The sequence below is a fragment of the Rissa tridactyla genome, chromosome 6 (assembly GCF_028500815.1).
Source record: "Rissa tridactyla isolate bRisTri1 chromosome 6, bRisTri1.patW.cur.20221130, whole genome shotgun sequence".
Lineage (NCBI taxonomy): Eukaryota > Metazoa > Chordata > Aves > Charadriiformes > Laridae > Rissa > Rissa tridactyla.
In genome coordinates this window covers 19969349-19984510 of record NC_071471.1, presented here as the reverse complement: position 1 = coordinate 19984510, position 15162 = coordinate 19969349, and the positions used below count along the sequence as shown (strand labels likewise).

The following is a 15162-nucleotide window of genomic DNA, read 5'->3' as shown; positions in this document are numbered from 1 at the left end:
TTTTGGCTGAGAATTTGATGGTGAAAAGGCATATTCGTTTGGGAAGAACCAGAGCTGACAGAGGAAAACACAAGGCAATGCTTTTCTCATGATATTGAAGCCAATGTATTTTTATTTTATGTTTCCCATGAGCTAAGAATGTTTGTGCAGTCAGTTCCTCAGATCTGGCAGTGTTTGATAACTTGTTAAGGAATAGTAAATGGGTCACCTGCTTACCATTTCAGCTGGTTTTTAATATGTTTTCTTATTTCTATCTCTGCTGTGGACCTAGCAAATCACTTTCTGAGACTTTTCCAGTACTCCTGGCACGGATGTAACAGCAGACTTTCTTTGGTGCCCAGATTCATCAGTTTCTTGAAGTTTCACTCTCTCATCTTCTTTTTAGGAGACAGCCTTAATTATGCACAGTAGTCTTTACCTTTTTTCTCTCTTCAGTGCCAGACTCGGTCTTGCAGTTAAATAACCATTTTAACTTCAAGTGTATTGTTTCTGTCTATTCTTGGTGGCAGTTTAGCATGTATGTGAGGTCTTTATTTTTTCCCTTCCTACCAATTGACAGGAATAAATATAAAGTCCTCTCTCTTTCTGTATCCTGTTAACCATTGTTGCATGCTTTCTTACTTTTTTTTTATTATTATTATTTAAGCTCTGTGATGTTCTGTGAACCTCTCACACCTTATAGGAAAAGGACTTGGAGAACTTTTCCATGAGGAAAATGGTATAACCCAGCTGTGCTTCCCAGGCTTGTTAATAGATCTGTTTTATTGTCTTCTGTTCCAGTGCCAGAGAATTTTGTCAGGCAATCCATAGTGATTGATTCTAGGGAAACAAAACACCATTTCCTCCTGTTTTCAGTCTTGAGTCACATTGTAGCTCTCTCACCAGCGGCACAAAGCAGACAGTCAGGTTTTTTCCCAGCAACTCCAGAATTCCTGCACTTGTCTACAAACAGCTGTACAAGATTAACTGAAAATAACTTTCAGTTCTGGTCTTTATGCCTTAAAAGATGGTTCAGAGACATAGAAATGGCCTGTCATCCTTCTGGATTTGATATGGGACAAAAAAGCCACATCCCAGTCAATGGATTTTCTGTAACTTCACGAGTTTCACAGTGTTTTTCTTGATGTAAGATGCTCCAACGCTACATGGAATTTTTTTTTTTTTGTGACCCTAACTGCTGGTCACCAGTAACAGAGCTTGTGGTTTAGTATTTGATGTATTGTTTACAGTTTACTCTGTCTTATTTTTCCTTGAAGATGAACATTTACGCTTTCAGCTATCAGAAAATGCTGGAGAACATGAATGTTCTTTCCATTTGCAAACTCCGTAGAAAGGCACGGAGTTTTGTCACTAGTAGAAGCTGACACAGAAATACGTGGAATGGCAATACATTGCTTTTATTCATAAATGCCCAGTATGTTCTGCTAGGTAACAAAAGGAAAAATTAGAGGGATGGCTGCAAGGACTAGCATACTGTCTGTTAGGCAACTTCTCCCTTAGTCAGCTTTGCTGTTGAATTCGTTATAACTAATGCTGAAGTATCCCTCTGTTCGAATGCAGAAAATGGCTCGGTCAGTAGAATGTAGTCTTAGAAAGAAATGAAGTAAAATCTCATTCCGTAAGTATTACAAAATATGGCATTCCAGATTCTTTCATGTCTTCGTGCTGTGATGTAAACATCTGATTATACCATTGCTGTGTAAATACGATTTTTGTCTAGCAGTTGGGCAGAGATATGATAAGAGGCTATAGCAAAGAAAAGAGAATTTGAAAACTGTTTTCTAGTCAGATTGCCCCCATCATTACCCTGTCTGAGTCTGTGTAGGTCATTCTGCTTTACTTTCGCCGTGGAAAGTTTCTGATGCACAGGAATGGCTGATCTACATAGTTGCAAAGCATTACATGGTACTTGCTACTGAAGAGAATAGCTACGATAGTCTGTTACAGGAAATTATATCAAACACAGATGGCATCCTTCTCCTTCCTCTAGGACAGGGTATTTTTGTGTATTGGGAAGTCATTCAGACAGCATGGATGCACTGCTCTTCCTAGAAATACTGCTCCTCTTGAGGATCTCTGAAAATGACATTCATTCAGTTCTCTTCCCATCTGCATTCTCCATTAGTTGTCTGCAAGTCTACACGTGCTTCATACTGAACTTTTTCCTCCGTGGGACTGTGTGAAATAAGTCAGATATTTAAAAACAACATGAGAAAGAGGGAGGGAGATGAGTGGGGGTTGAAAAAGGCTGCTAGGACAAGTACGTTGGATGGAGAAGAAGAGGTGATGGAAAGGCATGGTTGAAGTAAGAAACATTCTGGTTGGAGTGGCTTGCTGGGGAGAAGTGAGGTCTTGTAAAAGAGTTACTTTCTAATAAAGCACATCCACATTCCAAAATGTGGGCATCCACAAGGCATGTGAGTCCTGGTAGGCCTGACAAAGTAAAGCCATGCTGAACTCTCTTCTGTCACAACCTAAAAACCAGCCAAGGTGTATTCACCCTTTCACTGCAAACAAATTCCAACAGTTAATCTTGTCTCGGAGAAACCACCACAACTCCATCCTCTGGTCCTTAAAAATATGAATGACGTCCATCAAGTTATTCAGGTGTGTCTGTATAAGGCAATTAATTCTGTGTTATATCAGTGTCATATTACATAATATGAATGATAGCAATTTTATTGAAAATGATGACTAATTATTTTCAAATCTTAGGTGAAGATACGCATCTTAAGTGAAGTAGTTTTCAGATTTCTTTCTGTTATCTCCTAATCTCATGCTGCTACAGCTGAGTGAACACGGATGATATACTGAAACAGTAACTGAATATCCTACTCCCTGTTCATTGTGTTTGTGCTTCAGGTAATATTGTTTTGGAATCAAAAACCTTGGATATCTTTATTTTGAATTTGTTGCATTAGGTCATTAGGAATCACTGAACAGGCAAAATCCAAAGTAGATTTGAATCACTGTAATGAAATCTATTTAGCCATAGCAAGAGCTTATCTGATGAATATCATGTCTTCTTGGAACAAGAGGAGTAATGTGGGTTAGCGTGGGTCGATTTTATCCTAAGTGGTTGGAAATATACTACTGACTTAGAATATTTGTGAAGCTCACTCCCCCTGAACAAAAAAAAAGAAAAATCTACAAAGAAACAGTAATAGTAGCAGTATGCTGTTTCTAAAGCAGTTTTGATTCTATGGGTAGATCAGCCACATTATTTGCAGTGCACTGCATGTTTTGATGTATTTTGTGAAGGGTTTAAGCCTTCAGTATTTCTCTCCTTTTTGGTTAAGATCCCTGTTGATTCATTTTCAAATTCTCCATGAGCGAAAGGACAAAAATGTCCTTGATCAAAATATTTTTCTTCTGATAACTATCCTATCATAATGTGATGCAAAATTAATACTGCATTACTTAAAAAGAAACATTACCACATTTCCTTCGTGGAATACTGAAATATATTGCTGTTCTCAGAAGTTTCGTCCTTTGTTTTTTGTACGTGATAATTTTTTTTTTTTTTTTCAAAATTGGTGCGTTTTCCCCAAAGCACTCTGACTGCTAAGCCAGCATCCTTTTACAGAATATGGTGCCATTGAAAACTTTCTTACTGGCTCTGCATCTTTGGCTGGGTGCAGACAGCTGACCTTTGGGTGAACTTCTTGTCATTTGCTTCCCCTATTTGTTAATGATTTGAGATTTCGTGGAGGATTTGTATGGCAGCAGAACAGGAGATGAACAATAATGTATGTCCTCATTAAATCTTCAGTATTTCTTTTTCATTGGACTTCTCTTTGAATGGAAAGAACTAAGCCCTTATTCAACAGTTACTGGGTTCAGAATTGTTCTTCTTAAGTAACCAAGTGCCTACTGTACTTCTTAATTTGCTTTAGTGAAAGGATTACACAGCAGCATTATTTGGAGTTTAGCATAGGGGCTAGCAAGCATATGTTTGCTTGTTTGGGGTTTTTTTTCTGTTTTCCCTGAAATGGCTTTTTCCACTTTCCAGGTTGATGGAAAGTTGCTTGATTATATGCTGTCCAAACAGAATAGGAATAGCCAGTGATCTTTTTTATCACTTTTCAGTCCAGTACACTAGACTGTTGCCTCTGTTTCCCATCGATAACCGGCTATTTTGTCACTACCTTCCAAATTCCTTATGTAATTTAATATCAAGGGTTTTTAAAATATTATATGAAGCTTCTGGCACTTCTGCTTCTTTCCCCCTTCTGAAGACTTAGTGTATTTTGCTGACTTCTGCAGTGGTTTTTAATTTTGTTTTTCTTTCTCCTTGTTTGTTCTCCTCACTTTCCTGCCCTCCTTTTTTATCCTATAGCAGAGTGTTGTTTTTATTTCTGAGCTTGTATTGATGGGCTTCTATTGATCTTGCTTTTTTTATATGAGCATAAATAAATTTATGTACATCACTTATGAGAGGAGTAATGTTTTTGCTGTAAAATCATTGTTCAGATAATATTATAAAATTACTGAAACTGATATTAAAATGTCTTTTTGTATCACCCCACGCTTTTTAAAGTGAAATTGCAGACACTGGGGAACTTTGAATTCAATTCTGAAGTGACATGTACCTATGCATTTAACATATGGCAGCAGCTTTGCTTTTTCTGGCTGGGGTTCAAACTCTTGAGTCTCCATTCCTGTTTCTTTGCTCATTGAAACTTCCAGTCACTTTGGATGGATCTAAGGAAAGGCTATTAGGAAATAAATGGCAAAATAATGGTTAATGTAATCAAAAGTATATGAAATGTAGTCTAAATGGGGTAGTTAACTGCTTTCTGGTGCTTTCCGTTTCTGGATCATCAACACCATTCCAACAGGGATTTTTTTTATTTTTTATTTTGAAAATGTAAAGATACTTTGCTTTGGGTTTGCTTTTTCCATTGCAAATGAAACACTTATTTTTATCGTCTTTGCCATTGATATCGTAAGAAATGAATGAAATGTTCCGATTGAATACCTCGTGTGCAATCACTATGCAATGTCCCCTTATAATCAGTAAACAAATGTTAATGGTTTATCACATTCACATCACTTCTAGGATTATGCTCATGAGTAGCCCTGTTTGCATGTAACTTTTTATGTAATGAGAACAGCATGACAGCTCATAAAAATGTCTTTTGTTTTTATTAAGCTTCATTTTTTCTCTGTAGAAAAATAAGTCCTATACAAAACACATCCTTTTTTGGTTTTTAGTTCAAATATTTTATTCCCATTTACAGCAAAGCACTGATCTTAAGATATACCCCATGCTTTTTTCCAAAGCTTCTTCTGTAGGTCTTTCTTGAGTTGTTCTGCATTTGTCTTTCTGTTCCTTAGGCAACATGTTCAAACTGCCTGATGCACACGCTCACCTTTATCCCAATGTCAAATGGGATTGTTCTAAAAAGATCCACTGACAGAGTGAAAAGGAACAAACAAATCCATCAGCTTGCAAAAATGAGGGTTAAAAAGCCTGGAAATGTTAGCATTTAAATTAGACAGTGTCGATCTCCTGCCAGCCCTCTACTTTCTCTGCTCAATTCTTGTGAACTGGTAGGATATCAAATTAGGCAAGTTAACCTCTTGAAGCTATTAGAGGGAAGCTGTCTTGTCTCCTTCAGTTCCCTGCTGACTCAGGAGAAAGAAGCTGGCAGGTTGAGCTATGAAGTGCATGTTTTGGGTGGACAGCATCCTCAGATTTATTTTTCTTCCCACTCTGCTGCAAAGTGAAGAATAAATTTTAAGTACTGATTCTGAAGTAGTACTGAAGTGATTCTTCATGCTCTGTGTATCCTACTGTTAAAAGAATTAGAAGTATCTTAAAGCATTTATAGACAGGATATGCAGAGGAAGGTGATTTGCACACTTGGAGCCTGTTAAACTTGACACTATCACTACTGAAATCACCAGGTACACAAAGAACAGGAGGCTCACTTAAAAATCACGAGATGAGAAACTGTTATTTTTAGTTGCCCTGTAATTTGTGAGCCGTTACAACTTTTAAAGCAGATCTTGGCAGCCATGAGAGCTAGAGGCCCTACTTTAAAAGCTGGGATTGTCGTGTAAATGCTTCACTCTGCAGCATACCCTTCGAGAAAGGCACTTAATCTTGTGAGACCCCTGCAGTTATTGGGAGCTGGCAACACTTTGGTTTCTAACCAGGTGGGAAGGAAAAGCATATTTATGCTGGGCTAAGCTTTCTGTCTGTGCGAACAGAGTTTGGTACCTGCTTAGAAACAGGTGAAGAAACTAATGGCTACTTTGAACTCCTAGTTTTAAAGACTGTACCCCACCAGCTAAAGAATAATTTCCAGATCTGCACAATGCTGGGATCTAACTCTTTAATTGTCGGGAAAGAAGCACCCGTGTCTTCTGTACAACCAAAACTAGGCATGGTGAGCAGGCAAATTGGTAGCATGGTCCAAGGCACTGTGCTGTGTATCTATAGCATGTAGTGCTGACAGGAGATGTGCCGCAAATCCATGATGCAATGTGAAGCAGTCTTAGAAAAACATCATACTGCTCTGGAATACTGCTACCTCCTTCCAGCAGAAGGAATAGTTCAAGATTATGAGTTTGGTAGTTTTATTCCCAAAATAACTCTACTTGTGCAATACCAAGAAACAATGGGCCAAATTTAAATTACTATTTTCCTTTTTATTCCTCAGTGAAATATGCTGTTTTGTCTTACAGGATTCTTTAAGCTTCAGGGACCACTGTAGGCATGGCAAAGTCAAACAAAAACGTTTAGTTTAGTTATAATTATTTCTGTCTGGTACCAATTAGGAAACCAGAGACTCTAAACCAGTTTGTAAGTAGCAATAAAGCTACATTTATTGAGCACTTTGGATTGTTATACACTTTAAAATCAATAGTTCAAAAGAAATTTTTCAGGGAGAAATCTTTAAGGAGAAAGATAAACTAACAATGAGAACTTAAACTCTGAATGGAATCCAGTTACCCTACCAAGGTGACCTTTTGGCTTTTTAGAAAAAAATAACCTACCATCTTTTGCTTAATAGTAAAAGCCTACAGTATATTAGCTTACAGTAGTATTTCAGTAGTCTCTGTAAAAATAATTAAGAGGAAAAGGTAAGAAGAATTGCATGATGTAGCTGATATTTGGTATAAGAGAATAAATGAGATGGATGGCTCTATTTTATAATTCCATAGTTGCTGCTCAGGATGCTGAAAGGGCAAAGCTGCTGTTGCTCGGTGCTGTGTCGTAGCTCGTTTTGTTCTGTTCTCTTTCTTTGGCCACCTAATTACGGTTTGTCTGCAGAAGGGAACAGGATGATCTATGATGAGTGCTGTGCCTCTGGCAGATGGGCATTGCTGTCATACTCTTGGGCTTTCATTTGCATGTTTCTTATATCTCTGTATTTGCAGAGGAAGATTCTTAGAATACGTGAAACTTTCAATTATTTGTTACATAGCAAACTGTTTTAAAGATACATTTAAGTGTTGACCAAATGGTCAAATCTGAGTTGTTTTTTTCAAATGAGGTTAGCCACTGTGGTGCATACTAGGATTGTACTCAGACCGTCTCTTTTAACAGGCACTAAATTCCAGTTCACTCTTGCTTCTCAGTTGTGTATGCCTTGACCTGGTTATTGGGAAGAGGCTGGAGCATTCCCATCTGTGGGAAAAGATGCCTGGTGCGTACTCACGCTGGATGATGTGAATTTCTCTGAGTAGTGTTAAGACCAGCATGTACCTCTTTAGAGTGTGTGTAACTCCAGTGCTGCCAATGTACTTGTCCTGTGGACTCTCACAGTGTTAATGCTGTCTGTGGTATGCGCTCTCTGGGGCTGCTCTGAGGAATTCTGATGTCAGCTTGGTGCTATCCTGCACACTATCAAAACTTGCACTTATCTCTCTCTCTAGCTTTTTTTTTCTTTTCTCTTTAAACTAAAAAGCGTATTGTTTGCAGGCAATGTTACTGTGGAAATCCACTGTATATTGAACAGCAAAGGATGAATCTGCCATGGAAGTGTGTTGAACCTAAATGTTTGATGTGATAAAAACTGCTGATGTGGCTGTAGGAGAATGTTAGTTGAGGAAATACAGGGATTACTGCACGGTCAGTTTGTGATACTTAGATCATACATACATGTATCTTAGACCTGTTAAGTTACTTATGAAAAATAACTCAGATGTATATTAATGGGTATTAATTTCCTTAATGTGATGTTATGAAAAGGATTTCATCAAAGGCTCTTAATTAGCAATGCTTCCACAGTCAACAGATCAGGTTTATGTGACTTGCTGAACAAGGGTTAAAGAACTAGATGAAAAAGTATAAATATGAGAGGTGTCTTTGAAATAAAAATCAAAAATCTCCCAGATTGGAATGAAATAAAGTAGAACCTACACTTGAATGCTTTTGACTGCACACTCATATGAATAATCAAAACGTGAAGAAGATCAACTTGCAAACCTTCATCAAGAGTGGAATATTTCTGAGGCCGGTGAGCCGAGAAAGGGAAGAGAGCAGGCAGTGAGGACACCCACGGGCACACCAAAATGAAGTTCTACGTGGCAGGTTTCTGCTTGGGGGCTGCCAAAATTCCCAGTGCAATGAGCATTTTTTCCTCTCCAACCCACAGGTCTTGTGGTGAAGCGGAGACTTTCACAACAAAAACTCTCTGAACTGAAACAATAAATACTGCTTGTTTTTGGGATGGAAATGGTGTGCAACAGGAGGGGAGGAAAGGGTGAAATGAACCTTGACTTCAGACATCAATGTTAGAATTCAATTTAAAGGAAAGTAAACATCTTAACGTTTTAGTGTAATTATAGACTTAGGACAAGTTTATTTTAGGAATTTTTAGGGTTTTATATATTTTTTATTTATATTTTTATTTTTATCTTGAATTCAGTAATGAGAAGTTTAAGGTCTCTTAATTGTACCCATTTCCTTTTGTTTCTCTTTGTACCCTTTGTTTCTGTTAAGCCTTGTAAATTCATAATCTATTGTGCCTTTACGTCTGTCTAAACACAAATGGCGTTTCTGATGTTTTTAGCACCCTGAAAGAATTTGTAAACTATGACCCCACAGTTGATACTGATGGTTCTGACTGACCATGATTTGTTTTGGGCTGTCTGTCCTTTCAGTGGCTGGTTACAGTAGCGCCGGTGTAGGGGGCTGAGACACCAGTTTCAGTTGCAGGATTTAAGAAATAATTGGTTTAAAGATGAATTTTCTTTGAAGTTAGCAATAAAATGGGCTGGCAAGCACTGTTCTTCTATGCTTGTGCCTATAAATAGCACAATTTTTCTTTTTAAGCTTTGATAAAGGCTTGAACCAGTTGAAATGCCTGCTTTCTCATGTTCTAGCCACTAGCAATGAAATGGCTTTAATATTTAAGTAACTGGTTTTATTAGGCTCTGTTAGGCTTTAATAGGTGTTCCTGGAGTGCTGTTGACTTGCTTTTTATTGGTTAGCTGAGAGAAAAAGCTTTTATTCTTTTCCAGCAGGACCCTGAGGGCGTCATTCAACACCCTGGGGCAAGATGCTGAGCCAAACTCAGCAATAGGAGCCAATGGTAAATCTGGCTTTGAGGGAAATACAGCAGGTTAGATCTCAGCTGCGCCCTCAATTTGTTAAGTTCCAGTTTTTACGCATTCAAAACATAATCATCAGATGCTGTTTCCTATGGATTACCTTTGAAATATGTTTATTCACACAGGGTCATTTCTGTTGGTGCTTTGAGCTGGACTAACTTTTGTGTGAAGGATGATTCTGATAAGTTATCTCCTTGCCCTACATCAAAGACAACTTTGTCACTTTCAAAGAAATATTTTGAAGAAATAAGGAACAATAGTAAAATTTGTACCATAAGACATTAGGTCTTATGTGAAAGTAGGACTTGAAGAGACTTACTGTCCTACCATCCTAATGCTGTGAAGCATCATCTTGGCAGGAGTAGATGAAAATGATTTTCATGTTAGGCTGGACAAACAAAACAGAAATGTCATTTCCACTAGCGTAATGTTGAGTCCTTTACAATTTATAGTGGCATCTTTTTGTATTTGTTGGTAGGTTTGGGAAAGAATAAGAAACTTCTGGCTACTTTAAAATCAACAACAAAAAAGCAGCAATAATTTTTGCTAGTTGGAATGTTGAGCTATGCATTTTAGGTTTGGGCTGATCATTTGAATTCAGGAAAGAATGCATATTTAGACTCTATCCTAAGCTGTAGGATCCCTATTAGCTACACAAAAAGCATATTCCAATAAGGAATGTTGAGGCATCTTTTGTTCCCAACAAGTGTTACAACTCCAGTCCAAAGGGCTGCGCTGCAACTGGGCCTTGGGCTAAAGCCTCCTCCCTTTAGGCTCACAAAGGTCGAGCAACGGCCAAGATGGGTCAGTGCAAAATGGGATTTTGGAGATGTTTATACTTGCTGGAGCCTTATGATGATATGATACCCAGTCCAGGACAATTGCTTGTATGTAAATTATTAGTATTAAACTTTTTTTAGGCAATACTGTTTAGAATAACTAGGGGTATCCATTGAAAGGTTTTTTTACATAGTAACTAGGTTAGTGAATGCTTGCAGAAACTAGATTTTGCGTAAGTATAGATATCAAATGAATTGTTTCTACCATAGAGATGCAATCATATGTAAGCTACCTGCACAAAATACATAAGCTTGATGCATTATTCTATGATCCAAGGAAAATTAATGCAATTTTGGAATTTAAATTTTAGAATTAAAATTTTTTCCCTCCAAATTGTGGAGTAATTTTTGGAGTTTTTATTATTTAATCTCTAAAAGTCTAAAGTAGCAAAAAGATTATTGTTCGATGAGGATAATGTACGTGTCTTTAAAACATTTCCTTAAAAATAAAAATAACCGTAAAATACATTTACAGTTAAAAGACTTCTTCCAACTGATTTTGCTGAAAATAATAAAGGAAAAGTATCATCTTTTACCTAAGATGTGGCAGAGGAAATACCATCTGAAAAGAGGTGTTGGGTTTTTTTATAGAAAGCTTTGTGCATATGAATCTAGGTTATAATAAAGTAACTACAGTATTTGCTGTCAAATTTGTATTCTAGGCTATTAAACAGTTCAGAACTGAAATCTGTATGTGTGTTTTTCTGAGTTTTCACATTTTTTTTCTGTTATTGCTTTCAGCAACTACTGTTGTCAACTGGGCACTCATGATATTTTTCTTTTGCACAGAACTGTTGATGGGTTGTGAACACTGCTTCAGGGTTAATTTTCTGAAGTGGTGTTTTGAAGTGTAGTTATTTTTGTAAGTCACTAGTCAGAGTAAAGCAGACAGACTAACAAAATGTGAAATATTAGGGCTGCTGGGGATGGATTGAAGGCTAAATATAATTACATTGAAACAACAGGATGAATGATGTCAAGGTCAAAATAGAACTCATGTAATTTACAGTCCAATTTGATGCACTTAGTCTTCTGACTCTAGCAGGTCCAGGACATTGAGCGATGGACATTTACTGGTTAGTATTTTAAATATTACTAGAAAGAGGAGTTTAGTAACAGAATTCATTGTTTAATGTAAAAGTGTAAAAGATAGTTTGATACAAAGGCTAAATAATGTGAAGCTCTACTTGCTAAAGATTTTATTTATTTATTTATGGGAGGTCCAAAGGCATATGTGGAAATAGATTGTCCCTTTCAGTAAAAATGTATTTAGGATGAGATCAGGGAAGCAGAATCCTGATTTCTGATGGCAATTTTCCCCAAAACACTTTCTAATCCCCAAGTCGTAAATCCTAATGGCATGGTGGGACATGTCCTTCTAAAGCAAAGCATCTGTGTGTGACTCCTCTAGACCTTCATCAGATTCTGGCTGTTCCACTCCACTCTTAGCTGTTTGCTCAGCAGTGACTGCCTGCCTGTACTTAAGGGATCTCTTTGTAGAGGAGACAGTAGAGAACATGCTGCCTGGATCCAGTAACTCTCTATCAATCAAACGTGTGACAAGAGATGGAGAAACTCCTTGTTTTGCTCATTCAGACATGAGGACAGCTTTTCTCATTCAACCCCTCTTTTGTCCTCCTCACAGAGGTGCATTCTTGTGTCTTGGATGGGGCATTTTACTGATAGACAGACACAAAAACTGAGCCTCACGTGAGCTGCACATCCTCTACGACTGAATTGGAGAGAAGAGTCTCCAGTAGTGCCCGAGTTGCTACACCTGAGAAGACTTAAGTATCTGTTTCTCTCAGAAGTCACCTCACTTTCATTTTACTAATGTATACGTATTAGAATGCATCATGTGCTTGTGTAAGCACAATTTGTAATGCACATGGGTATTTTATAATGGCTCCTGTTTTTTCAATTTCCTTCCAGGTACCTGCTGACTCTAATAATACTCAAATCAGGCAAATTTTGAAGGCAAAAAGCAGTTTCTTCTGCCCTCAGTATGAGGTAGGATACTGACTGTTTTTAAGATACATCAGTGTTGCAGTGTAAATGAGGGATGCTCACAGTATCCCTAAACTGGCTATGTATATACTGGATGGAGCCTAATTGCATTTGCACAGGTATTTGCTCTTCCTGCTCTAACGGGGGTTTGTACACTGCACTGTGGCTGCAGATCCTTGTGTTGAAAGGATGACTCACCCTGCACTTTTTCGCTGTGCCAGCTCCAGCTTTCGGAAAGCCCATTTCTCTCTGGTTTTTTCCCCCTCTAGTCCGATCCTTTTCTAGCTGTGACAGCAGCACAGAGGGCTGCTGATTCCCAGAAACGAAGTTCATTGATATTTACCACAGTGGATTGGCTTTTGATAAGTTGTGTGAGGAATTCGGGATCACCTCTAATTATCCAAAATACATTTACCTGTGACTATTAACAGTCACCAGTATAAATTACCTATAGATAAATATGAAACCTCTTGCCAACTCAGGCCACCATTGCAAACTGTGAGAAATCTGATAGTTTTTATATATATATATAAAGTAATATATAATCATTGAATTTTATGGATATTTTTGTGTATATACATTTGCATATATACATTTTTAATTTTGCTTCTGTCTTATTGCAGAATTGCTAGAAAAATTAGCTTTTTTCCAAAAGAAAATGGGTGAAGAAAACTCTAGAAAGTTGGAAAGATTTGTTTGGCTTTCAGCTAGAATAAACATGTCAAGTTAAACATCCTAATCTAGGCAATTTAGTTCAGCTCTGACATTTTTGCCTTAGGCAGTGATTGGAAAATTGTGGTTTATGTCATGGCCAACCAGCTAAGCTGCCTAATTTTGATCTTGAAATTTCCATGATCAACATATTTTGCTTTGTTTTGTCCGTGAAATTGAAACCTCTTTACTCTGCCTGGTTTTTAGCTAATTAATATTTTCCACTCTTCCAAAATGTTTGTACTTACCATGAAGTAATGAGGAATTGGCCCTTCTGTAAGGCAAATGTAGTTTATGGTGAACTCTGAGATATTTTTACAAATGCTGCAGGTTTTATTCCTGGTTCCTCTTCTTGATTGAAGAACTTTCCTGGAAATCTCTCATGTATTTTACTAAGCAGTCACAAACTACTAGGAAAAACAGTATGCCATTCCTTTACAAGGCACCAGACTTTTCACTGTGAAAGGATGACAAACAGCAGCCATAAATTGAAACAAACCAGGTTCAGATTGGATAAATTTTGTTTTGTTTTGTTTTAAATACATGAGGACGGTGAGGCAGAAGAACAGGTTACTTAGAGAGATTATGCAGTCTCCATCCTTTGAGGGTTTTAAGACCTGACTATACAAACCTTGAGCAACCTGATCTGACCTCATAGCTGACCCTTCTTTGAGCAGGAGTTTGGACTAGAGACTTCCTGAGGGTCCCCCAGGTCTCTTCCAGGGTGATTATTATGACAAGTCACCCAATCGCTCTGACAAACATACAAAACCAGACACTTTTATATGCAAGGAATCTGTATGTATGTTAGGTATAAAACATTTGGTCTGAAAATCAAAATCTCTGAAAACAAAGCTATGCCTGAGATACTTGAGCAGAATGAGCAGTTAAAATTGTGCCTATTTTAAAAATGCATTGGCAGGCACTTTCTTCCCTCTACTGCTGTCCATTCATGGGAGCTTTTCTGCTTTTTCTTGCCTTAAAGACCAATTGTCTTCATCCTTTCTTGCTTGCTTAATCAGACGTGGAAGCACCTGTCTCAGAATTGGTTGGATTTGACAGCACATTACAACTTGAGGCTCCTTTTTCATTGCATGAATATGTTAAAATATATATTCTGGGATATGCCCGAGAAGTTACATTTATGCATTGAAGATGTTTCTATTTTTTTTCTATGAATGTCTGTAAAGGCCTGTTTGAGGTACCAAAAAATGCAGATTTTTAATAGAAGCGAGATTTGACAGTCACTTGTAGAATGCACTGCAACATTTATTGATATAGGACCTACTGAGGCATGTATTTATATGCACTCTTAAAGACTGTCCTTTAGTCTAATTCAGGGTTACACAAGCTGAATGAGGATGGATTTAAGTGTGTACAGACCACTTATCCTGCCATGCAATGGCTATATCATATATACAACCATTAAAGGCTTTGGGGCTCCTGTTAGTGAGAATTGGTGGAAGGCAATAAATAGCAAAAGCACAGCCAAGAATTATCTCATGTGTTGAGTGTTATCCTGCAGGGCAGAACTGCTGCTGTCTTTGAGCAGCATTTTTCTTGCCTTGGTTTCTTATTTCTTCTCTCCTTCACCAGGTCTCTGGCACAGATCTGCTAACCTGCTGCTTCTGGCACAAGGGAGTCTACAACAAGAGAGAGGCAGCAGCATCACTGCTACAGGTATGTATGATGTGGACACCAGCACAGGAGAGCGTGAGTCTCAGTGTGAGAAAGCTAACAGATTGCATATGTTATTCAGCAGACACCAAAATGTTAAAAGAGGAAGAAAAGGTAACTGTTTTCTGGTAAAATGTCATATTACTTTCATAGCGGCATATAATGCCTTAGCATTATAAATGCAGATGGAGACAGTATTTCAAATTTTCATACTTTGGACACATTTTACTTTCTACATGGGCCAGCTGATAACAAACCAGTACCGGGTTTGCCTCCATTAGTGAACTGTGCAACCAGTAAGGAAAGAATTACCAAACTCAAAGGGGAAGATGAAAGATCTGATTGCCTGATAGGATGA

General features: G+C 37.7%; 1 long non-coding RNA gene across 1 annotated transcript in view; it reads left to right on the top strand.

Moving 5' to 3' along the window:
- Window positions 1–14838, top strand: part of LOC128911690 (uncharacterized) — a 61811-nt gene extending 46973 nt beyond the window's left edge. Inside the window, exons 11-12 of the long non-coding RNA XR_008467137.1 lie at window positions 12342–12419; window positions 14724–14838. This is a non-coding gene — a long non-coding RNA (uncharacterized LOC128911690). The remainder of the gene's footprint in view (window positions 1–12341; window positions 12420–14723) is intronic.
- The last annotated feature ends 324 nt before the right edge of the window (window positions 14839–15162 follow it).